The sequence below is a fragment of the Gigantopelta aegis genome, chromosome 6 (genome assembly GCF_016097555.1).
Source record: "Gigantopelta aegis isolate Gae_Host chromosome 6, Gae_host_genome, whole genome shotgun sequence".
NCBI classification, from domain to species: Eukaryota; Metazoa; Mollusca; class Gastropoda; order Neomphalida; family Peltospiridae; genus Gigantopelta; species Gigantopelta aegis.
The window spans coordinates 47,263,247-47,288,482 of record NC_054704.1 but is presented as its reverse complement, the minus strand read 5'-3'; the positions used below and the strand labels follow the sequence as shown (position 1 = coordinate 47,288,482).

Below are 25,236 nucleotides of genomic sequence, written 5' to 3'. Positions count from 1 at the left end.
CAAAAATAGTTTCAGATAAAAGTGATACTATCAGTGACAAAGACAATCCAGTTTACAATGAAAATTCAGTTTACCCTGCATCAAGTGGAATTCATAACAATTCTCAGCAGACTGTGAATGGTTCTGATAATCCACATGTTTTAAAATTATTTGACAGACTGAAGCCCTTAAATGAATTGTTCAGTAGCATGCTGAGTAATCAGAATAGAAGAACGGACACATCCAAGACGGATGTTTCTAAAGTTTCAAAAACTTCAGTGAGTAGCAAACAGACAAGTAAAGGAAAAGATTCCAAAGCAAACGATGCTACAGCAAAAATAGTCTCAGATAAACGTCATACTATCAGTGACAAAGACAAACCAGTTTCTAAAGTTTCAAAAACTTCAGCCAGTCACACACAGAGAGGTAAAGCAAAATATTCCAAGGCAAAGGATACCACAGCAAAAATAGTCTCAGATAAAAGTGATACTATCAGTGACAAAGACAATCCAGTTTACAATGAAAACAGTATTGGGTATCCATGCATTTCATTGGATGATGAAGATTGTTCACTGCAGCTGCATGTGATCAGTGATGAAGAAATAAGCGATGCTAGCTCTTTAGAGGATGGGGAATTACGGAGTGAATCTCCAGATGACTACATTGTTAGCAAACGTCTAACTGAAAGAAAGCCCAATTTTGAACCCCTTGTCAAATTAAAGACACCAAACATTTCAGCATCCACCAGTGGACAGCTAAGAGGACAAAGAAAGGGAACAAAATTGAGTATGGATTTATACCGACCTATGACTGGTGAATCTCATTCTTCAAATCAAGCCACCAAAGCATTTTCAACGTTAAAGGGTTATAAAATACCACTGAAAAGTTCATTGGGTTCACAAAAAAGGCCATTTTTAGATGTCGGCAGCATTGACAGGACTCCTAAGAGAAAAAGACTTGAAAAATCACCCAGTCAATCTGTAGGCTGGTAGTCTGACAGTAATTTGATAAAAAATAAATGTATATATCAAATTTACATATGGCAGTTCTTGTTTGTACATGTTTGTACTGAATGTTTGAGTGGATATTTGGTTAACGGCATATCTTTATGTGGGCTCTGAAAAGAGTTTAACTTGATCAAATGGTTCCCCAGCAAGAACGTGATGTCATTATACAAATATTAACATCTACAAGCACCTAACAATTAAGGCCTGAATAAATAAATAAATAAATAAATAAATAAATGGCTGAATGAATGAATTAGTAAGTGAGTTCGTGAATAAGTGAGTGTATGTATGTATATATGAATGGATGAATGAATGAATGAATGAATGAATGGATGGATGAATGGAAGAAAGAGCAAACAAACCGTAAGGGTAGTTAACAAAACGACGCCAATGCATTGTACATACTACGCACTACTGTCCTCGGACGATACTCAGTCCAGTCATGAATGTATCTCAAACAATGAAGAATCGTGAAGATGATGTGACAAAATTTAATGTATTTATGTTTATAATATTCTTCCACAATATCGCATAATTATAGTTTAACTTATTATGAGAGTACTAAACAAAATAACTTCGTCTGGGTCAAAGTTCGAGGTGCATAGGAGACCACAAGTTCTGTGATTGGTGATAAATGTGAGTGTGTTGGTTGTAAAAAAGAATAGTTTCATCTGGACAAAAGATGTATGCAATTTTAGTTCATGTAGTACCACTGTGTCAAGTAGCCTTGTCCTTGAAACATGTATGGGGTACCTGTAAAAAAAAAAGTACTCTAATTTTGTGCGGAACTAGGGTAGTCATAGACCCTACCCGATATCTCAGAAATGAGCAGCTTGACCCCCATTTTTTTTCTGATTCACTTTGAGAGTGAGGGATGGTAGTATTTATATCCGTGGTGTTTATGTCGATTGATACACTGCAGGTAGGAATTTTAACCACATATGTTATTATTGTCCTCTATGGGATTTGATTTGGTAGTATACACCCTATAGCCCATTCAGTGCATAATATAAAATATGATTTTGTCATTTTATTTAATTAAACTATACTGGTTGATTAATTAACCGTCACTCGACCATGTACCGTAAGTTCACAATGACCTTGACCTTGACAATAGTCACTGTACATGGCTCTGAATGGAGTTTGAATCAAAGTTAGCACTGAGGAAAAGTTGGTTTTGGCCTATAATTCATACTGTAAAGATTTCAATAATTTCTTTTTACATGGTATTTGACTTTCCATATACAACTGCTCTTAAATATGGTATTATATATAGGCAACCTGAACTAAGATTTTAATAGCAATTTATTTTTATATTAAAAATAACGTGCCAATAGTGGGTTAATGTGTTTAGTTTCCATCAAAAAAGTTATTTTTTCATGTATAAAATTCGAAAAACTCAAATTTGTAAACAACTTGATTTTTATTGTCATTTTAACATATTTATAGGGTGCTAAGTTATATTTTAGACAAATTTGTAGTTTTATGCAAAATGTTAAGTAAATTTGAAGAAAAAGGTTACTAAAAACATAATTAAATTTGATGTCACTATTGTGCCTTCTGTTCTTATTTATATGTAACAATCAGCTTGTTAAACATATATTTAGATCTCAAGATCAGTTTTAAAAACATTAATAATCACTTAGTTTGCTCTTATGAAGAGCATTTTAAGTTTACATTAGATTCAGAATCATTTTTTTCAGATTTGATTATCTGCCTTGGAGTAGGTTCATAATTTATTTTATTGTTAAAGCAGTATTACCCAGTGTTACTAGCTAAATAAAAAACTGGATTACAGAGTGTAGGAATACATCCAATATACATAATGTATTCATCTGGATTAGAAAATAATGGAAGAAAATAGATGTTCGGGTAATAATGTCATTTAAAAAGTGGGTTTTTTCCAGTAATTAATCAAAAATAAATGTGTGAAAACTGCATGATAATTCCTGACATCACAAATATTAAAACCTCCAACTACAGTAGGCTATAAATAAAATATAGCCAGGAATATTGGTGGCTGCCAATGGTTTTGATGGTGCATTATGAAAATCAACATGACCGATGGATTTGAAATTACCACACCTGGTAACTTGAAGACACTCACACCCAGCATACAGGATTTCCTCCCAACACTAATGTTCAGGGCCCCGTTCCACTAAGCGATCTTAGCCCTAAGATTACCTTAAGTGCATAGCTACCCTATGCACTTAAGTTGATCTTAGGGCTAAGGTCGCTTCGTGGAACGGGGCCCGGGACATTAAGTCATTACTTCATACAGGTACAGTCATGTTGGTGTTTCCTTTCCCAGACTGTATTTTTTTAATACCGATATTTCTTTGATGTGCCTGTTAAGGTCTTCATAATCTAGGGATCAGTCAAGTGCATGTGTTTTAATGGAATTCTTTAAAGGGGTAGAGGTACTCTATCTTTGTTGTCTCTACATATATACCTGAGTATACACACCCAACTGACAGTAAATATCTTCAGGAGTTTTATTTTAAAACATTTTGTTGTTTAATATGACATATTGCATTTGTACAAAACTGTATGCAATATATGCCTTATGAGGTGTGCATTATATTAGGTTGTACCGTAGAAACAAAAGTTTCAGTGAGGTTGTTAGTTTATGTCAAAATACACCAGATCCTGGTTGTCATAAAAAGACATAGATGGTTACTTTTTGAAAAATATATGTTATCAGTATAGGTAGTACTAAACCAAATAACTTCCGGCTGGGTCAAAGTTCGAGGTGCACCCAACGTTTGATAGAGAAATGAACACCACAAGTCCTGTGAGTGTGTTGGTTGTAAAAAAGAAAGAAAAAAGGTTTCATCTGGGCAAAAAATGTATGCAATTTTATTTCATCTAGTATCACTGTGTCAAGTAGCCTTGTGCTTGAAACATGTATGGGGTACCTGTACTCGAATTTTGTGTGGAACTGGGGTAGTCATAGACGCTATATATTATCTCAGAAATGAGCAGCTTCACACCCCATTTTTTCTGATTCACTTTGTGTGTGAGGGGTGGTAGTATTTATATCCGTGGCATTTATGTCGATTGATACGCTGCAGGTAGGAGTTTTAGCCACATATTGTCGTCTATGGGATTTGATTTGGTTGTATACAATCTAATTAAAATTAGCTCCACTATTACATGTGGATCTAACAGCAGCCCGTTGGAGCTCATGTCCAGTTGACCTTTCATTCGACCAATCAAAACCTTACTTGCAAAATCATGCCAGTAATTTGAAAACATTCGGGATTATGCCGAGGGTATACGAAATGATTCGGTTGAATTACGAAGTATGCCGGAAACTAATTTCAATATAAAATGTTATATAGAATTCGTTTCAAGACGAAAAAATACCCGTGATGGTGTAGCCATAAAATCTGTTTATACTAGTATACAATACAGAGTTTATTACTGCACTTTTCCCTCTGTTTTTCCAATGTTGAAATAGACTAACAAGTTCGTCTATTGCATAAACAGTCTCGGCCGATATTTTTAGAATTTGTATGCTCCCGAATAACGTTATAAAAGGCGAAGTGTAATTGGTCGATATTTAAATTGTTATTTATAGATGAAATGTCACCTGAACATGGGAGTCCACGCAATGCTGTTAGATCTACTGGCGAGACCAGTAGAGCTAATTTTAATCAGATTGGGTTGTATACACCCTTTAATACATATATACCAACCACCTAACAATGATTCTCGACTTTTTTTGTTGGCCATTTTCAGTAATTTTTCAGCTTCTGTTTGTGTTTCCCGTTACCTGTTACACCATTAAATATTTCACCATCATATTTTGAATATTGAGCAATATGGTGGCCATCTTGGATTATGAAAGTTATTTGATCAAAGAAGTCATCCTTGAATTGATATAACTAGACCCAAACTTTTTTTAAAAATTGACCATGATTTACATATATAACAGATTTGTATGCTGACATCCAAGCAAATAATTGGTAGGCCCAGGGGTCATGTTGGGCCTTATTTAACAAAGATCGGTTGACATACAGTGTATATAGAAATCAATTGAAACACTTCCATATGTATGTAATGCGTTGTGTGATACGTTAATTTCCGAACTCCTCAGTGATCGTTTCCATAAGGATCATGCATTATGCCTTAGAAAACAAGGGAAATACTTAATCGTAGCCACCAGGATGTAATGTCTCCCGAAATGAGATTTTAAGCTACGCCCTTTTTTGTAAGTCACGCCCTATGTCACAAACGAGTCTGATATGATTCCGCGGGAAATAAACATAAATATGAACGAATAGGCCTAATTCCTTAGTAAATTATGTCAAATATAGATCTGTGTTATTGTAACGAGCATTTAATAAAATATTAAGTAATACAAATCAGTTTTATAACTGAGCGTTTTTCAATGTGTTTTTTTCTTCTAATCTGTACTTCCGATGTTTTGACGTACCTACGTAGTCCGGTACACCTGCCGTCAACTCAGCAACTGAGTTTATGACAGATGTATCGGACTACAAACAACGCTGTAAAGTTAATCGTTTGTAAACGTGACACAATATTAATAATACGTGAATAATATATCGCATAGTTTTGTTGTTTTTTTTGGGGTTTTTTTTTTTTTTTTGTGGGGGGGGGGGGGGGGAGGTGTTAACGTCTGTATCAGATATGTAAACATGAATATATATACAGTATATGTAAAAATGAATATATAATCGGGGGTGAAGTCATTATCTACCGCATACAGGTAAGGTGAGGGTTAAATGACCTAACAACTGACCTAACAATGTGGTACATGATATTTGGCTAATTGCACCAAAGCTGCACATGTACTATATATGCTGGGGTAGATTTTGCAAAAATTATAAACTTCAGATTTAAATTTTATAAGGGTAGATTTTCCATTTTATATGTAATGTTAATTTCAGCTAAATAAATGCCTTCTTATGCAGACACTGAAAATTAAATATGAATATGATGGATTAATCCATTATCTAAATGATCTGGGTATATTTACAATTTGTTATTTGTAATTTTCATTTTCTATTTTTGTAAAAGTGAGGTGGGATATAGCCCAGTAGATTAAGCATTCGCTTGATGTGATGTAAGTCTTGGATCAATCCCTGTCGGTGGACCCATTGGGCTATTTCTCGTTCCAGCTAGTGCTCCACAACTGGTGTAACAAAGGCCGTGGTATGTACTATCCTGTCTGTGGGATGGTGCATATAAAAGATCCCTTCCTGTCTGACTCCATATAGCCAGAAATAAAAATGTGTTGAGTGCATCGTTAAATAAAACATTTCCTTCCTTCATTTTTGTAAAAATATACCGGGTATTTGAATAACCTTACTGTACTGTCTACATCTATCCTTGCTAGGAATAGTTGTAGGAAAATGAGACACTTAAGAATTTAATAGGCTGTATTTTAGAGTACCTTAACCACCAACAGTACAAGATCATCCACTGAGGGTACTTTTTCCTTAATATGGTATATTAATTTATGTATTTGTTAGCTATTGTATATTTCAGATAAGTAAACACTTTATGTAGACACTAATAATTAAATATATATATCCATTATCTAACTAATAAGGGTAGAGTTATTATTTTTTTCTATTTTTATTATTACTATTTTTTAATATTTGTGAATAAACGTACTTTATGTTTACTATCAGTACTAGGGATAGTTCTCGGAAAATGAGACACTTAAGATTTCAATAGGGTGGATTTTATGGTACCGAACTACCGAGGGTACAAGATCATCTACCGAAGGTACTTTTCCCAAAATATGGTATATTAGTTTACTTATTTGTTAGCTAATATATATTTCAGCTAAGTAAACACCTTCTTGTATAAACACTAATAATTAAATATGTATATGATGGATTAATCCATTATCTAAATGATCAGGGTAGATTTCCAAATTATAAGATTTTTTTTTTTTTTTTAAATATATTATTATTTTTTTTTTTTAAATATATGTGAATAACCTTACTGTATGTTTACTATCAGTGCTAGGGATAGTTTTAGGAAAATGACACACTTAAGATTTCAATAGGGTAGATTTTACAGTACCTAACTACCGACAGTACAATATCATCCACCGAGTGTAGGCCTACTTTTCCCTTAATATGGTATATTAATTTATGTATTTGTTAGCTATTGATTTCTCGTTCCAGCACGACTGGCATATCAAAGGCTGTGGTATGTACTACCATGTCTGTGGGATGGTGCATATAAAAGATCCCTTGCTGCTAATCGAAAAGAGTAGCCCATGAAGTGGCGACAGTGGGTTTCCTCTCTCTCTATATCTGTGTGGTCCTTAACCATATGTCTGATGCCATATAACCGTAAATAAAATGTGTTGAGTGCATCGTTAAATACAATATTTCCTTTCTTTGTTAGCTATTGTATATTTTATCTAAGTAAACACCTTCTTATGTAGACACTAATAATTAAATATGTATATGGTGGATTAATCCAATATCCAAATGATAAGGGTAGATTTCCAAATTATAAGAAATTACTATTATTATTATTTATTTATTTTTAAATTTAAAACAAATATATATATGTGAATGACCTTATTGTATGTTTACTATCAGTGCTAGGGATAGTTCTAGGAAAATGAGACACTTAAGATTTCAATAGGGTGGATTTTATAGTACCTAACTACCGGGGTTACAAGATCATCCACTAAGGGTACCTTTCCCAAAATATGGTATATATTAATTTACTTGTTTGTTAGCTAATATATATTTCAGCTAAGTAAACATCTTCTTATATAGACACTAACAACTAAATAAGTATATGATGGATTAATCCATTATCTAAATGATCAGGGTAGATTTCCATATTATAAGGATTTTTTTTTATTATAATTATTATTATTATTATTATTATAATTTTAAAAAATATAAAAATGTGAATAGCCAAATGCCAATTTGGGTTCAAAGTCTGCACAATTTGGTGCACATCAATAATCTACTGGGTGCCACCTGGGCACCCTTGAAGAAAAATCCAAGATGGCGGACGAAATGGTGGCCAAATCAGGGAAATGGCTATAGCTTGCTTATAAATTGACAGATAAACTAAAATTATTGCATTTACCCTATGGTTGTAGGAGCCAAGGAGGGCAATGGTGCTATCAAAATTCAGATTCAACTAAATGGGCCATGTAATATGGTGGTCCAAATTGAGAAAATTACAATAACTTCTTTATTATTCGGTACTAAAATGTAATTCTTGCATCTAACCCATGGTTTTAGGGGTCATGGAATACGATGAAAGTAGTTCAGTTCTTCTATACAAGTTAATTTTAATTATTTCAAGATGCCAACCAATACAGGCAATATACCTAAGGAGATGGAACTGTTAAAAATAGTGCCACTGTATATTTGTAAAATGATTAACACAGTCATTAAAAAAACTTGTGGGTTTAAGATAATCAATTAATATTAATAAAATAATTTGACAGATGTAAAGAAGAAATTTGTTTCTAGAGCACATTGATTAATTAATCATAGGTACTGGATGTCAAACATTTGGTAATTCTAACTCATATAGTCATCAAAGGAAACCCGCTACATTTTTCTTAATGCAGCAAGGGATATTTTATATGCACTTTCCCACAGACAGGAAAGCACATACCATGGACTTTGACCAGTTGTGGTGCACTCGTTGAAATGAGAAAGAACCCAATCAGCTGAATGGATTGACAGATGTAAAATGCATTGTAACATTATTTTACAGTGACCTTTTCTTGGCCAATAGAATGTAAGATCTTTGGTAGTGTTGTGTGTGGTGTAGTATGCATGATGTAATTTTTTTAATTTGCAGTGTAATATTATTTTAGGTGGCCTAGTACTTGCTATTTATTCCCAGTGTTAAATACCATTATTGTAAAAATAAAAAAATAAAAAACAGACCAGCTAAAACTGAATTCCATTGCAAACTGGTAAAACTCTATCATGCTCACTAAACAACACACACAGTACCCGAGAGAAAACAAAAAACCCAATAAAGGGTCACTTTAATATAGTGTTTTATTATTCATTTCATTTCAACTTATTTTCATGCTTATACCCAATTAAGGTTCAAGCACGCTGTCCTGGACACACACCTCAGCGAGTTAGTTGTTAGTTGGTTAGTGGTTAGTGAGAGAGAAGAGGGTGTAGTGGCCTTACACCTATCCATTGAGCCCTTAAGAACTCGCTCTGGGTTGGAGCCGGTACCGGGCTGCGAACCCTGTACCTACCAGCATGTAGTCTGATGGCTTAACCACTACGCCACCGAGGCCGGTTTTCATTATTACATGTAGGTCATCCTCTTTAAACCAACAAGTCTTTTGTGTGACTGTTACTTTTAACAGTTCCACCTTCCTCGGTTCATTACTTATATTGGTGGCTATCTTGAATAAATTAAAATTAACAGGTATAGAAGAACTGAACTACTTTCATTGTGTTCATTGATCCCTAAAACCATGGGTTAAATGCAAGAATTACTTTTCTGTATCAAACAATAAGCAATTTATTGCCATTTTCTCCATTTGAACCACCATATTGGCAACCATCTTGTATTCAGGTGACCCATTTATGAAATCTGAATTATGAAGGAAGGAAATGTTTTATTTAACGACACACTCAACACATTTTATTTACGCTTATATGGCATCAGACATATGGTTAAGGACCACACAAATACTGAGAGAAGAAACCCACTGTTGCCACTTCATGGGCTACTCTTTTCGATTAGCAGCAAGGGATCTTACACACAGCAAGGAATAGTACACACCACGGCCTTTGTTACACCAGTTGTGGAGCACTGGCTGGAACGAGAAATAGCCCAATGTGTCCATCAACAGGGATCGATCCTAGACCGACCGTGCATCATGTGAATGCATTCCCCACCCTCATGAATTATGATGACACCAATTATGATGGCACCAGTGTCTTTCCTGGCTCCTAAAACCATGGGGTAGATATAAAAATTGTAGTTTTTTTGTTTTCTGATTTGGCCATCATCTTGGCTGCCATCTTGGATTTTTCAAATCGCTCAAGGATGGCACCCAGTGGATTATCGATGTGAACCCCCAACAGTGTCAGAATTCATAGATAACAACTATGTGTCAAATTGTGCACACCCAAGTGATAATTCTTCGAGACTATCATAAAGACAATGACAATGACCTTTATTCTCATAAACTGTAGGCTTACAGTGTAGAGAAGAATTAAATACACACACACACACACACACACACACATATACATATATATATATATATATATATATATATATATATATATATATATATATATACATGCATGCATGCATGCATAAATACATACATACATACATAGATGCTATGATAGGTACTATATAAAATTAGTGGGCAACGGGTGGAGTGGTGCCATATTTTTTTTAATGGCCACAAGAAAATTTTGAAATACATATCTTTGGACAAATCCAAATCTAATCGACATGTTCTGTTGTTTTAAATGTTTGACTATGGTTTATAAAAATAAGGAATTGCTTATAATAAATATTTAATGTGATTAGATACAATGTAATTGTTATTGGAAACTCAGACAGTATTTACGTACTTAAAAGTTGGTATCCTGACATTAAAAGAGTCAAACTCAATGTGCTGTCAGAATAAAATGTGTTCAGTTATGTTTGTTAATGGTTTAACAATGTAAGTTCTAATTTGCTGTCAAAGTGTTGCTTAAAGATTTAACTACCTGTAATTCTAGTTGTTTTTTTATATTATATTTATACCATCTCCTATTAATGAGCCATAGATTTGCAAGTGCATTTGAAGAAATCAGTCAGCTCTCATAGTGAAGCCATTGATGCCTCTGGGTGCCACTCATGTTTCGATTTCTGCCCCAAGTCGGGTCCCTTGCATCCAGAGATAGACATGCTCGAAACCTTAGTGGTATAGGAGCATGATAAAAGTTACAAGACAAGTCATGTTTCGTTAGCTTTCCCATTCCCCATTGTTTATAAGTGTCTGCTTGTTTCTGTAAGTTGCGGTATATAAAATACTGAGCTGTCCAACACTACCTTTGTGACAAGATCTTTACCATCACCTAAAATTCCAGTCTCCTTACAGAAAATTTCATTAATTCTGCCTGCACACCTGCTGACTTGTTAGTGGTATGGTCCACACTGCTTGCCACTCATTTGAGACTTTTGATTTCAGAACCTGCAGCCTGTCTTTATAACAGAACAGGATGACCACTATTATTGCAAGATTTTTCATTTTGATGTATGATAGCACAAGTACCTATAGTGACAATAGCCGATGATTAATGTTATTATAGGTGTTAAAACTGTATTGATATATTTTATATTTTATGAGATATTGAGAAAAATAGCTTGTGGATGGTGGCCATCTTGGATTTCAAGATGACAGCCATATGTTCGATGTCACCATTGGATTCTTAGACCCCTGAAATGTCAGTCTAGGTGTTAAATCTGTATTGATATCTTTACTACTAAATGAGATATTGAGCAAAATAGCTCCACTATTACATGTGGATCTAACAGCAGCCCGTTGGAGCTCATGTCCAGTTGACTTTTCATTCGACCAATCAAAACCTTACTTGCAAAATCATGCCAGTGATTTGAAAAGAATTTGAAAACATTCGGGATTATGCCGAGGGTATACGAAATGATTCGGGTGAATTACGAAGTATGCCAAAAACTAATTTCAATATAAAATTTTATATAAAATTCGTTTCAAGACAAAAAAAAAAACCCTGTGATGGTATAGCCATAAAATCTGTTTATACTAGTATACAATCCAGAGTTTATTACTGCATTTCCCCCTGTTTTTTCAGTGTTGAAATAGACCAAGAAGGTCACCTATTTCATAAATAGTCTCGCCCGATATTTTTAGAATTTGTATGCTCCCGAATAACGCTATAAAAGGCGAAATGTAATTGGTTGATATTTAAACTGTTATTTATAGATGAAATGTCACCTGGACATGAGAGTCCACACAATGCTGTTAGATCTACTGGCGAACCCAGTAGAGCTAATGTTAATCAGATTGGCAAAATAGCATGTGGACGGCGACCATCTTTGATTTCAAGATGGCAGCCACAATTTGCAAACACTTCTGTCACCACTGGATTCCTGGTCCCCTAACATGTGGGTTTAGGCATTTCAACTCTCTCGATATGTGTATTAGTTAAGGAGATATTAAACAAAACAGGTCCACAATGGTGGCCATCTTGGATTTCAAGATGGCAGCCATACAGGGTGCAATTTCCAGTGGGCCCTGGACTAAATATCCTTGTATTGGGTTACTCTAACCATTTGCCAATGTTCATGCTTTCATGGAAAAGTGCACAATTGATCAGCTAAGTCGCTCCACAACTAGCATGGATGGTAAACATTTTGTAAGGTTATTCACATATATTTGATTACAAAATAAAAACATTACATACAATTTAGACATCTACACTGATCATTTAGATAATGGATTAATCTATCACATATAGTGTCTACATAAGGTGTTTACTTAGTTGAAATATACATTAGTTAACAAATATGTAAATTAATATAACATCTTTTGGGAAAAGTACCCTCGGTGGATGATAATGTACCCTCGGTAGTTGGATTCTGTAACATCCACCCTACTGAAATCTTAAGTGTCTCATTTTCCTAGAACTATCCCTAGCACTGAGAACATACATGTACCATAAGGTTATTCACATATATTTTAAATAATAATAATAATAACAATAATTTCTTTTAATTTGGAAATGTATTCTGATCATTTAGATGTCTACATTAGAAGGTGTTTACTTAGCTGAAATATACATTAGCCAACATATATGTAATGTAATATACCGTGTTAAAGGAAAAGTACCCTCAGTGGATGATATCCATGTACCTTCGGTAGTTAGGTACAGTAAAATTCACCCTTTTGAAATGTTAAGAATCTCCTTTTCTGAAAACTACCCCTGACATAGTAAATATACAGTAAGGTTATTCATATCTATATATTAAAAAAAATATATATTAAAATTAAATTAAATTAAAATTAAAATTTTCATATGAAAAGAAAATCCACCCTAATCAGTTAGATAATGGATTAAATCATCATATTCATATTAAATTGTCATGTCTACATTAGAAGGTGTTTACTCAGCTCAAATGTACATTAACCAACATATATGTAATGTAATGTACCATATTAAAGAAAAGTACCCTTGGTGGATGATATCCATGTACCCTCGGTAGTTTAATACCATACTGTAAAATCCACCCCTTTGAAATGTTAAGGATCTCCTTTTCTGAAAACTACTTCTGACATATATAGTAAATATGCAGTAAGGTTATTCATATCTATTTATTTTTAAGCCATCATATTCATATTGAATTGTCATGTCTACATTAGAAGGTGTTTACTCAGCTGAAATATACATTAGCCAACATATGTCAAGAAAGAAATATTTTATTTAACGACGCACTCAACACATTTTATTTATGGTTATATGGCATCAGACATATGGTTAAGGACCACACAGATTTTGAGAGGAAACCCGCTGTCGCCACTACATGGGCTACTCTTCCGATTAGCAGCAAGGGATCTTTTATTTGCGCTTCCCACAGGCAGGATAGCACAAACCATGGCCTTTGTTGAACCAGTTATGGATCACTGGTCGGTGCAAGTGGTTTACACCTACCCATTGAGCCTTGCGGAGCACTCACTCAAGGTTTGGAGTCAGCATCTGGATTAAAAATCCCATGCCTCGACTGGGATCCGAACCCAGTACCTACCAGCCTGTAGACCGATGGCCTACCGCGATGCCACCGAGGCCGGTCCGCACAGAAGAAGAGTAGGAAAACACCAAACAACAACATTGATATACGCTACGTAACATTCAATTACACAATTTATTAACCACACTGTATATTATTAAATACTTGTTACATTAATATCTACAGTTGGAATAATTTATATATATACACCAGGACATTACTCGATGTCGTAAAATCTCGATGTCGATCAACCGTTTGCTCATGAATATTCAGTAGACTCTCACTGGCTGACGACTCTCAGTGTCTATGATTTAGTCTCTCCCTAAACAACCACTCTAAAAACAAGCTATGAAGCTGAGAATGTAGGAGTGAGTACAACTCAGTAAAAACTGCAGAGTAAACTGCTGGTAAGAGATTAAAGGTCTTGTAAAACTAACAAAGGTAAAATAATAGTAATACAAAAGGGTGTGGGGTCGGTGGGTGAATAGTTAATATGAGTGAATTAATTAACAAATATAAATGAATAAATGAGTGAATAAATCAGAACAAAATGACAACCTTCAACTTTGACAGCATGTCATGTGACTCTTGTATACAGTGACGTTTATTTGTGGTTTTTTGTAAATATGGAACAATAAAAAAAAAAATTGGTGTAGTTTACATCATCAATCTAATACACTCTGAAACTTATTTGGTTATAAATTTTTGATCCTTAAATTATTTTGAGTAGTATATATATATATATATATATATATATATATATATATATATATATATATATATATATATATACAGGCCCGTACGCGGGGGGGGGGGGGGGGTGCGCGACGGGTGTGTACTCACCCCCCCCCCCAAATTACTAAAGGTCCACTTTTCTCTATTAAATTTAAATAACATTACGTAATCGTTGTTGTTTTGAGGGGTTATTTTTATGTTGATTGGTCCCATCATGAGCAATTCGCACCCACCCATTAAAAATCCTGCGTATGGGCCTGATATATATATATATATATATAAGGGAGGGTGGTGGGTATTAGCAGGGACTAGTGGCCCGTGCACGACAAAAGGACTCGTAAACGTTTTTTTCCCAGAATAATAATAATAATAATAATAATAATAATAATAATAATAATAATAATAATAATAATAATAATAATAATCTTTATTTAAAGAAGGTTACACAAATAGTAGTATACTAATCTCCCTTGTGGCCTTCTGTCTATTAAGTATTAAACATTATTACTCAACATATAATGAAATAAACAATGTAATATCAAAAGACAACATAATTATACTTCATTAAATGCATCGAAACTATAAGGTAAATACGCATGATGCATACATAATTAATACAATTTTGTTTACATATACAAACAAATTTTATCACAACTTGATATAATCATAAACAAATATAATTTAAACGTACAGACTCCTGAGTAAAGATTTTACTGAACATTACCAAGAGCCAGTGTTGTTGTGAATTTTTTATATTGTCTTTTAAATGAAAGTAAGGATACACTTTTTTTAATAGAATCTGGGATTGTATTCCATGTTTCAACACCGGAATATCCGAAAGAGTTTTTATACAATTCAGTGTTGGGTCTTGGCAATACAAGATTATTATGTGTTGCTGATCTCAGGTTATATTTATTTGAGCCTCCAACCTCGGGGACCACCGCTGTTCTTGGCGGCCCTGTATATATGTGTCACGGCAAATGATTACAATAAAAACATTACACACTGGCGTAGGAAGCGGGGGAGGGGCGCATATATTTTGCTTTATAATAGTGTAATTTTAAGTGTTAATATAAAAGTGTGCCTCCCCCCTCCACTCTTTTTGGCACCGTCCTACACCATTGTAAATACAGAGTGATTTTTATTTTTTAACAATTATTCTCCCTGTCAAGCACTATTTAAATTATTCACAATATTCTGTTTAATTTATAAGTAACAAGACACAAATAAAATAGTGTGAACAATATTGAGAAAATTACGTAGGGAGATAGTTTTGTTCTAAATTTGTGATATATATATTTAATAAGTTCCTTTTGCAGATTGAATTTCTTTTAAAAACTATTTTTGACACAAATACAGACAGACAGAGAGACAGATATATAGATAGGTATAATAATATGCTTGGGTTTAGGGGGAAATAACTTCTAAATATCGTGCCACTACCTTGACAATGGCACTTGGAACTCTGGGTAAAAAATATTTTCGGAAAACCGAAAACCTATTCTGCACATGCTCAATATTTTGGGAGATACCTTTTTTATTTAAAATTTCAATCGACTGTATTTATTTTATTTTGTTTTATGAATTTCTGTATAATTTGTGAATCGTTCGACGACTTCATCATTGACGGAATAGACAAATCCATAGCTGTTCAGGTTAGAACCCATTCAGATGTGAGTCAAGAATTAGGCCTATAACAATTATTTTTCGCCAAATTAAAATAAAATTCGACAATCTTTCTAAATTTCTTAAAATTCTCAATCGGCGAGTAGCAGATCTAGTCCTGGTAAAATAATTGTAAATATAAAATTATATCTTGACTAGAAAACAAAAATTGCATTTTCACCATCACGTGACCACGCCATGTTAGCGTGTTGGGTCTGGGGCAATCGGAACTCCTCGTACATTTCTACGAAATATAAACTGGGACACAATGCGTCACCATTTTGGACGGAACTTTTTCCAGTCACATGATCAAAACATGGCCATGGAATATAATTGCTCATTCTGTGCTTCAGTGAATAGACGACTGCATACAACAACAAATGCATCGAAGAGAATACGCGAGAATGATATAATACAAAAGATAACAGACACATTAGGCTTTAAACCTACTGACAGTTACAGAATATGTGACAGATGTGTAAATAAAATTATTAAATTCAAAAATTTTAAAACACAGGTTTTTGAAAATCTACAGAATGCAGGTAATCATATAAGCACAGGGACGCCACCCAGCACTGGTCCGACGCCGAAACGAATGAATGAATGAATGAATGTTTAACGACACCCCAGCACGAAAAATACATCGGCTATTGGGTGTCAAACTATGGTAATGCAAATAAATAAAGTGATGATCAACATCAATATAAAAATTCAAGGTTTAAACAAAAACAGTGTAAGAACTGTGCAAAAATACAAATACAAATATCACAGAATTTTACGGACACCGAATTTTACTCTAAACTTCAATTTGTGCTGTATTGGCCATTCTCAAAGAGAATGTTACACCCCTGCACCACGGTGAGGTTACAGCACGCGCAGGGGATGCCGAAACGAAGGAAAACTGTTGTTGACAAACTTATTGAGTCTGTTGAGAAGTTAAAAGTACATACAGATCGCCCACATGCCAAAGCTTCATCACGAAGAAAACTAGTTTTTAATGATCACAATATCAAAAGAAAGATAATTTTATAAACAAATAAATATTCCTATTGTTATTTTGGACATTTCTTACCGATCGTTTTATATAATAATGGTCCAGCTACGGAGTAAAATGCGTGTCAAATTTATAAATTTATTACAATTTCTTCAATTTTAACTATAATTAAATATGTTGAAGTAACCTTTTTTAGAAGTTTCTAAAACAGATTGAAAATACAAATACATCACGAAACAATTTTTTAGTCGTCGTATCTTTATCTTTACTCATGAACCACGGTTAAATCTTTGATCGAACTACATTATGTTACGAACTTCGCCCTAACCGCGTCACCAAATACATGAAAATTTGGTGTATTCCTACAACTTGTGTCCGAGCCTACATCTAGCGTAGCAGAATGTGACGAGATGTTCCGATTGGGGTCTGGGGTAGGCCTAGTTACGGTATAGGCCGTACTTGGGCAATGAGTCCCCCAGGATTTGAGTTCATCAGACTCTGAGGGTTGGCAACATATTTTGGGGGCGAGAATGCTATGGATAGTCTCTTCAATACTTTAAAAAAAAAATTCATTACATTCATTCTGGAGTACGTAATAAATTGGTGTTATGTATACATTGTAGAAGTCTAAAAGAAAGATGTATCAAGAGATATTTCTGTAATGTTTATTATTATTTTGATAATTTCAAATCTTTGATAAGAAGTTTTTTGGGGATTTTTATAAGAAGTATATATACATGTATATATGTTTTAAAGAATGGATTACACAATTTAAGCACAAATATATAATATGTAGGCCTACTGTTGATTATTTCACTCAACACAAGTTACATAAAAAGGTATCACTGATAAAAAAGAAGAAGATAAGCAAGCACAAGTACATGCACATTTAGTGAATTATTTAACTAGTTATTGTTATTTCTTTTTTCTTTTTTTGCTTGTACTGAAAGTGAAAAAAACAAATAATCTGCAAAGATTTTAATTTTTAATATTTTTTTCTTCAAATGTATAGTAGTTTGCATACATTGTAGTTCTGGATCTGAGGACCATTTGTCCCATTAAACACTTACAGAAATTAGCGATGTTGAATTATTTTAAATTAATATGACGGAAATTGGGCACCATTTTATAACACGTCTTTATTTTTTTAAAATTTTAAAAAATTGGGACAAAACATACTTATAATGTTTATTCTCATCAGATTTTGGGAGGTTATGGGAGTTTCCCAGGTCCTGGCAAGAAATTTGAGGGTTCTGTGCATGATCCAAATGGCACTTATTGCCCATGCAAACATGTCAGGTTTAAGAGAATCGAATTCTGTGATTGGTGGAAATACTTCACGGGTCATTGGGATTACCAGGAAGGTGTGGAAATGTTTATACATGTACCATTTAAAAAAAAAACCCCATCTAATAATCGTTGCATCCCTACTTATTGTATGGCCGTGGATGTGGCAAGAACCCTTTCCACTTCTGAGCCATCATTCTATAAAAATGTTTTTGGTAAATTATTTCAGTTTGGTATAACGTAAGAAAAGTAAAAACAAACAACAACCAAAAATAAATTTTTTGTGTGTCATTTACAAAACAAGCGGTTCAGAAATAACTTGTAATATGAAAAAAGGTGTTCCCTGTGGGATGGGCTAGACGTTCATTTTACACAAACATGTTTATATGCTGTTCTGTCCGTGGGAAAGTGCATATAAAAGACCCCTTGATACTAATCGGAAAGAGTATCTCTCTTTAGCTAAACAATGTGCTGGGGTGTCTTTTAGCTAAACAATGTGCTGGGGTGTCATTAACCAAACATTCCTTTATTTCCCTTAGTCTTATTCAACTTACTGTGCTAGCACAAATATGCTATTCAACCTGAGTCATACCTACACACTGCAGAATTCTCTCCCTTGCCGGATATGTGCAATGCTATCCTTGCATGGGCTATTTGTAACTTCATTCTCAATTCTGCAGTCCACCTGTTAACACCTGTTACTGTTAAGCTTTGGCAAAAAGTTTTCTTTACTTGTAATTTTGTGTTTGTTTTTCGGTTGAACTTGACATTCAGTTGGTAGTTGGGAATTCTGTGTTGAATTTATCATGTCCGACGCGAGTTCGTTGACAGCTAGCGCACGGAAAGTTTGTGCGCGAGATGGTTGTCAATTTCCTTTACGACGTAAAGACACACACGTGTTGTGTCCGGACTGTCGGTCTTGTTCTCAAGACCGTCAGTGTGAGATCTGCGCCACGTGGTCTCCTGACCAGTGGGTTCGGTTCGGTTCGCAGACTCAGGTTTCGGGTACCAGCAAAATCTTGTCGTCTGCTTCAGCAAGTCGGACTTAGTGGGTAGGTCCCATAAGTCTGTAGACACTTCGAAAAGTGTCAGGAAAGGGGGCAAACACAAGAGTGTTTCTTTGTCGGTCCGTGTTACGAGTACAATTACCGATACTTCGGGAGCGCCCCCCCCCCCCCCCCCCCCCCCGGGCTCCTATTGTGACCGTGGTAAGTGAGCCGTCTTCGTTGGTGACGGCGCCTTCTTCTGTTTGTGTGGCTTCGTCGCCATCGTCGTTACGGTTACCTTTACAAACAGAAGGGGGGCAGGGTGGAGTCGTCGCGGCACCGGTTTTGATGACTTCATCGGTTACCGAGCACATGCACTCCGTTGTGCATAGGTCCACTGCTTCGTCCGCAGAGCAGGTGGCCCCGACTGCCTTCGATTGCTGACAGTCGCTTCGGCACCTCAGCATTCTCAAGGCCCGAGGAGAGTTCTGCCAGTTTGTTTCGAACTGAGCCAGTTGTTGCGATGCCGGGATCCATCTTCAATGGCATCCCGACCGATGTTTACCGTTGGGTGGAGGACTCATCCCGTTTGGGTCCTCCGTTTGCATATGTTTTGTTTACCCCAAGAGTCCGGTGACTTCGGTAGCAACGGACATCTCCTCACAGTTTGCACCGTCTTTGGTCCCTACCTCTTCGACTTTACTCGATAGAGGACGAGGTTTGCGCAGATACCCCTCGGCTGGGGGTACTCTGTGGCCGCAAACTCCGACCGTTCCGCACTTGGCGCAGGAACGACCGTTAGGCTTTCAGGAAACGTTTCGGAGTTTTGTGGAATTTTTGAACGCTTCGCCTCAGTTGGGATCATTGCTTTCGCAGACGGGACCGTCGCGTGCGGCTCCCATTCTTCCTCCCCCTCCCCCCTCCTGGTTTTCCGCCAAAACCAGCAGAAACTGCATCTCGACAGCAGTTTGACGATGCAGTTAGGGATTGTCGTTCGGTTCCTATTGTTTCCGTCTCGGGAGACGCTGCCCCAGGGGCGTCTCAGTTAGGGGGAGGAGTCCATGTAGATCTTCGGTATCCAATGGACAGTGACCTGGCTTCAGAGGAAGCGTTGGTTGGACCGGATTCTGTCGCTGACCCAGCTCTCTCTCACTTCGGTTCAGAGGTAGAGGAGGAGTGCGATTATCTGGCGGTTCTGGCTTTTGTCAGGGACCAGGTCCGACAGGTATGCAGGGACGCTATACCTCAGGTTGAGGCCCAGCCTACATTCAAGGGTGTCTCCTTCGGGAACCGTTCTTTGAATTTGGTCACTCCTCGTGAGGAGTCGGGTTTACCACTTGCACAGGAGGCGCACAGTTCACTTTGTGACATTGATGTGTTGATCACTGGCAGTGATCGTATCCTGGGAGTGGGTGTTGATGAGTACCCAACGGCACTGCCTACGGGGAAAATCTTAACGGGAGCGCGCATTTTATGTGCCGACTCCTATGAGACGTTGGGGGCGGATTTTCTCGAACATCCGGCGGTCGTTCCCGCTAGTGTCCGAGCCGCTTGTTCCCCATCGCCGCATGTGTCATTGCCAATCGCGAATCTGGAATCATTCAAACGGCTGGCTAAGTCGATGTTCCAGGTTAATAACCATTTAGGTACGTTCCTATTTGGCTTGGATAAGGCTGTCGAGAGCCTTCCCACGATGGCGAAAGGCTGTTTGGAGGCTGCATCAAAAGCCTCTAAGCATATCGCTCAGTTATCTGGCCGATTGTTTGCGAACAGTCTTTTGTTACGGCGTGACCATTACCTGGCGGGTTTGAGTGCGTCAAATGTTGTGAAGACGTTTTTTCATACACGTTCGGTACGGGAAAATTTACTTTTCGGTCCCGATTTTAATATTGTCCTAGACAAGGATTTGTCGCGACCAGTCCCGAACACTCGACCCTCAACCTCTGGTAAATGTCGGTCCACGTTTTCGGGGTTCACGCCGCCTCCTGTGAAAAAGGCTGCTTTTTTACAGTCGGCTCAGATCCCTAGGGTTCCTGACACTAGGAGGCAACCAGGTAACAACCCGTCTTCCGCTAAGCGAGGACGCAAACGTCGTACTGCGTTCCGTTCTCAGTCCACCAAAGGCGTTGCACCTACGGGTGGTAAGCGGTTGGGGTGAGGGTACGTGAACGATCGGCAGTTGCTTTCGGAGGTACCGTTAGCAACAATACTCGTGGGGGGCAGGCTCCGCCATTTCCTTCGAAATTGGTGCAAGCTGCCTGGTCTCGACCCCTGGGTTCTGTCGGTCGTTCGACACAGTTACAAAATACCCTTTTCTTCGAGCCCCCCTCTTACTTCCACTCCGAGAATGCCGCCGTTACCGTCCGCGGATCGGCGCATTTTAGTGGAGAGTATGATTGCCGAGTTTCTCGACAAAGGGGCCATCCAGAGAGTCAGTCTGGACACTCCGGGATTTTATTCTCATCTTTTCTTCGCCCAGAAGAAAAATGGGGAATGGAGACCAATCCTAAATTTGAAGCCACTGAACGTCTACGTCGATGTTCCTTCCATGAAAATGGAAACGGTTCATTCGGTCTGGAACCTGCTTCAAATTGGGGAGTGGGCTGCGTCGATCGATCTGAAAGATGCATACCTCCATGTCCCGGTGCACAAGGTGTTTTGGAAGTTTCTGCGCTTCCTGTTCGACGGGATAGCGTACGAGTTTCGTGTGCTCCCGTTCGGTTTGGCGACGAGTCCCCATGCTTTTACACGTGTGGTAAAAGCGGTGGTAGGTCATGTTAATTTGTTAGGGGTTCGAATGCATACCTATCTGGACGATTGGTTGATCCCAGCTTCGTTGCAACAGGAGTGTCAGACCAATGTCGGGTTGGTTTTGGACACAATCCTCCAAATGGGTTTTATTCCCAATTGGGTGAAATCGGGAGTTAACGCCGGCTCAAATTTTCACATATCTCGGAGTGGTCTTCGATCTTGTGGTAGCGTCGGTTCGTCCCACCGATGCGCGTATCCACAATTTTCAAACGTCGGCGCGTCCATCTGCTGCTCATGTGGGTCAACAGTGGAAGAAATTATAAAGTGTTCTGACTGTGGTCCAGGTGGCTATTTTTGCCAGAAATGCCTCATCCTAGAGCATTCTCGGCCACATCTTCATGTGCATGAAATTTTTAAGGTTAGTGGTCTTGAACACTAGTCATAACAAATCCATATATTAAAGGAATTGTGAATAAATGAAATTTAAATCTCTAATACAGATGAACACTGTTTTGCCATAAAGCAATGTTCATTTTGTCATTTGTTGGTACAGGGCATACAGTCTCAAATACACCAGTAGGGGTCATTCAAATGAATATTCAAATAAAACTATTTATTATTTAAAACCCTCACAATATTCACTCTTATTTAAACATTGGTTATAGCTCATAATTTATACCAAAAGTGACTACTGATTGCAATTATTCTTATAATTTAGCTTTTATATCACAAGTGTCAAAACTGACACTGAACAATACATTTTCCTTTTAGGAATGGATTTTTTGTTATTGGAAGTAGAGGTACATATTTCATTTCAGTCATTCTATTAATTATTTCAGAATGGAACCTTTCTTATGTTAAAAACTACCACACCAGTTTGGACCAGACCAGACAAACATTCTTGCTTTTCAAGATATGAAAAAGATATCGTCATCCTGGATGAACTAGGTATTTAGTAAAATCTTATTGTCATGTGAAACATAGGCATTAACAATCTGAAATTGCGGTAACTTTTTGTCTACCTCAGTCAGTCATCAAAATAAGAATAGTGTGTGGTAACCCATTTAGAGGTTGCCATAAAATATGAAATATACAGCCTATGTGGTAGCAGCAGGTTTCTTCTGTCACAAATATCATAAGTTTGGCATTTAATAACCACATATTAAACAATGTGTTGGGGTGTCATTAAACAAACATTCATTTCTTTCCTACCCAGGAGAGAGATTAATTTTATTATGAAAGGAAACCTGCTGCCAAACATTTTCTTATAGACAGGATAGCAAAACCATGTCCTTTGTTAAACCATTTGTGGTATACTGGTTGGTGCACATGTTTGTTAACTTTCCTATTGAGCCAGGCAGAGCTCTCACAGAAGTTTGGAGCCAATACTTGGATTCAAAATCATTGATATGACCACTGCACTACCAAGGTTGGTAGCAGATATATACATGAGTGTTACTTATACATAATTATTTCAATATGTTGCATAATTGACTCAGACTTCCATTTTCTATATAACATTTTTTTTAAATCTTACTGTTTGAGTTAACACAGTTCTGTTGTATACAATTGTATCCTTGTAGGAAGACAACACCAACGACAGATGTCTTTTTGTTTGTGCGAGTCACCTGCAGAAACAATGATTCGCAGTAACTTGTGGCCATCTTCTCCAGTTAATCCAATTTTAGGTTTCCATTTTGGATTACTGGAGTGGATGGTGGCATTACTGTTGGAATGCCATGTTTCAGCAAAGGGCTTTTGTGAATCCTTGAAAGAAAGAATTCCCAAACAGCAAAGAATTCTGGTGGACTCGGAGGTACTGTGGTATAATTGGTATTACATAGCATGAAATCTGCTTTAAAAATTGCATCACAGCAAACAAAATTTGTCTAGCAAACATAATTTTTACTTGGTAAAATGAGATGCAATACTGCGTATTTCTTATTAAAATCACATAAAATACCAAATATAATTTCTCTCTTCTCACGTAAGACTAAGTATGTGTTATTTTAGCAATCATGTGGTGATGAACATTTCATTCTGGCCTTTTCATTCTACTCTACTGGGTTTTCACTACCCATTAATTAGCTAGTCAGATGATATATTAAAAAAAACTGTTGAAAAGAAATGACAGCAGGAATGTCACACTGATGAACAGTATCAGATCGATCACTGCAGATCCACACGACTGATTTCACTAGAATGAATGTGAAACCACTTAAGATTTCAGCAATCACATGACTAACTATAATGTAGGACATTAGCAAACCCGTCTACTGATGATAACATATTTGACATCATTGGCTACATTATTTTATGGTTTATGCATATACATTTTTATTATATAACATTTAGTGAAATATCTAAAAATATTGGTGAAATAAATAGTGTTATCATTCACTCAGTGACGATAACACATTTTAGAGTGAAAATTTCACTATTTCAATAAAAGGTGTTATTGCCACTGTAGAAAGTGTTATCTTCACTGTAAGAAAGCCGGAACTATTTTGCTGCTGGCATTTAAAAATAAAGGTAAATTGCCAAAAGTTATATAATAAATAGAAAATTTCATGTTTTTTGTCAAATATGATTTATATCTCATCTCGTGAAGTTTGCAATCATATCACACTAGTCGTGCAACCGTGACTCGTGAGATATGATTGCAAACTTCACGAGATGAGATACAATTCATATTTGACAAAAAACATGAAATATCCTCTATATATTTATCATTTGATGCTATGAATGCTACACTTTTTGAAGTTATTGTTATGTTATTTTAAATTAAGATTTGTTTTTATATTTCTTATCCCTAAAAATTTTAAACATATAATTGCTTTATATTAGTCTAGTAATACCTTCTATGGATCATTGATCAATCTTAAAATAGTTATTATTATTATCATTATCATGTACATGATAACCTCTTTTATTGCAGTTGAAGGATGTCTACAAAATTTTAATGAATGAATTGTAATGAGTGAAAGGTCATTTTTGGGGGGTCAAAGGTCGCAATAGCTGTTATAAGAAATTCTTGTATTAACGATAGTATTTACATTTCTCTCAC

General features: G+C 36.2%; 1 protein-coding gene and 1 long non-coding RNA gene across 2 annotated transcripts in view; both read left to right on the top strand.

Annotated features, from left to right (window-relative positions):
- Positions 1–25,236, top strand: part of LOC121374582 (serine-rich adhesin for platelets-like) — a 98,125-nt gene that overhangs the window by 13,558 nt on the left and 59,331 nt on the right. The window lies entirely within an intron of this gene.
- LOC121375629 lies at positions 22,453–25,141 on the top strand. The gene is made up of 3 exons (XR_005958331.1): positions 22,453–22,587; positions 23,009–23,117; positions 25,108–25,141. It is a non-coding gene; the product is annotated as an uncharacterized LOC121375629 (long non-coding RNA).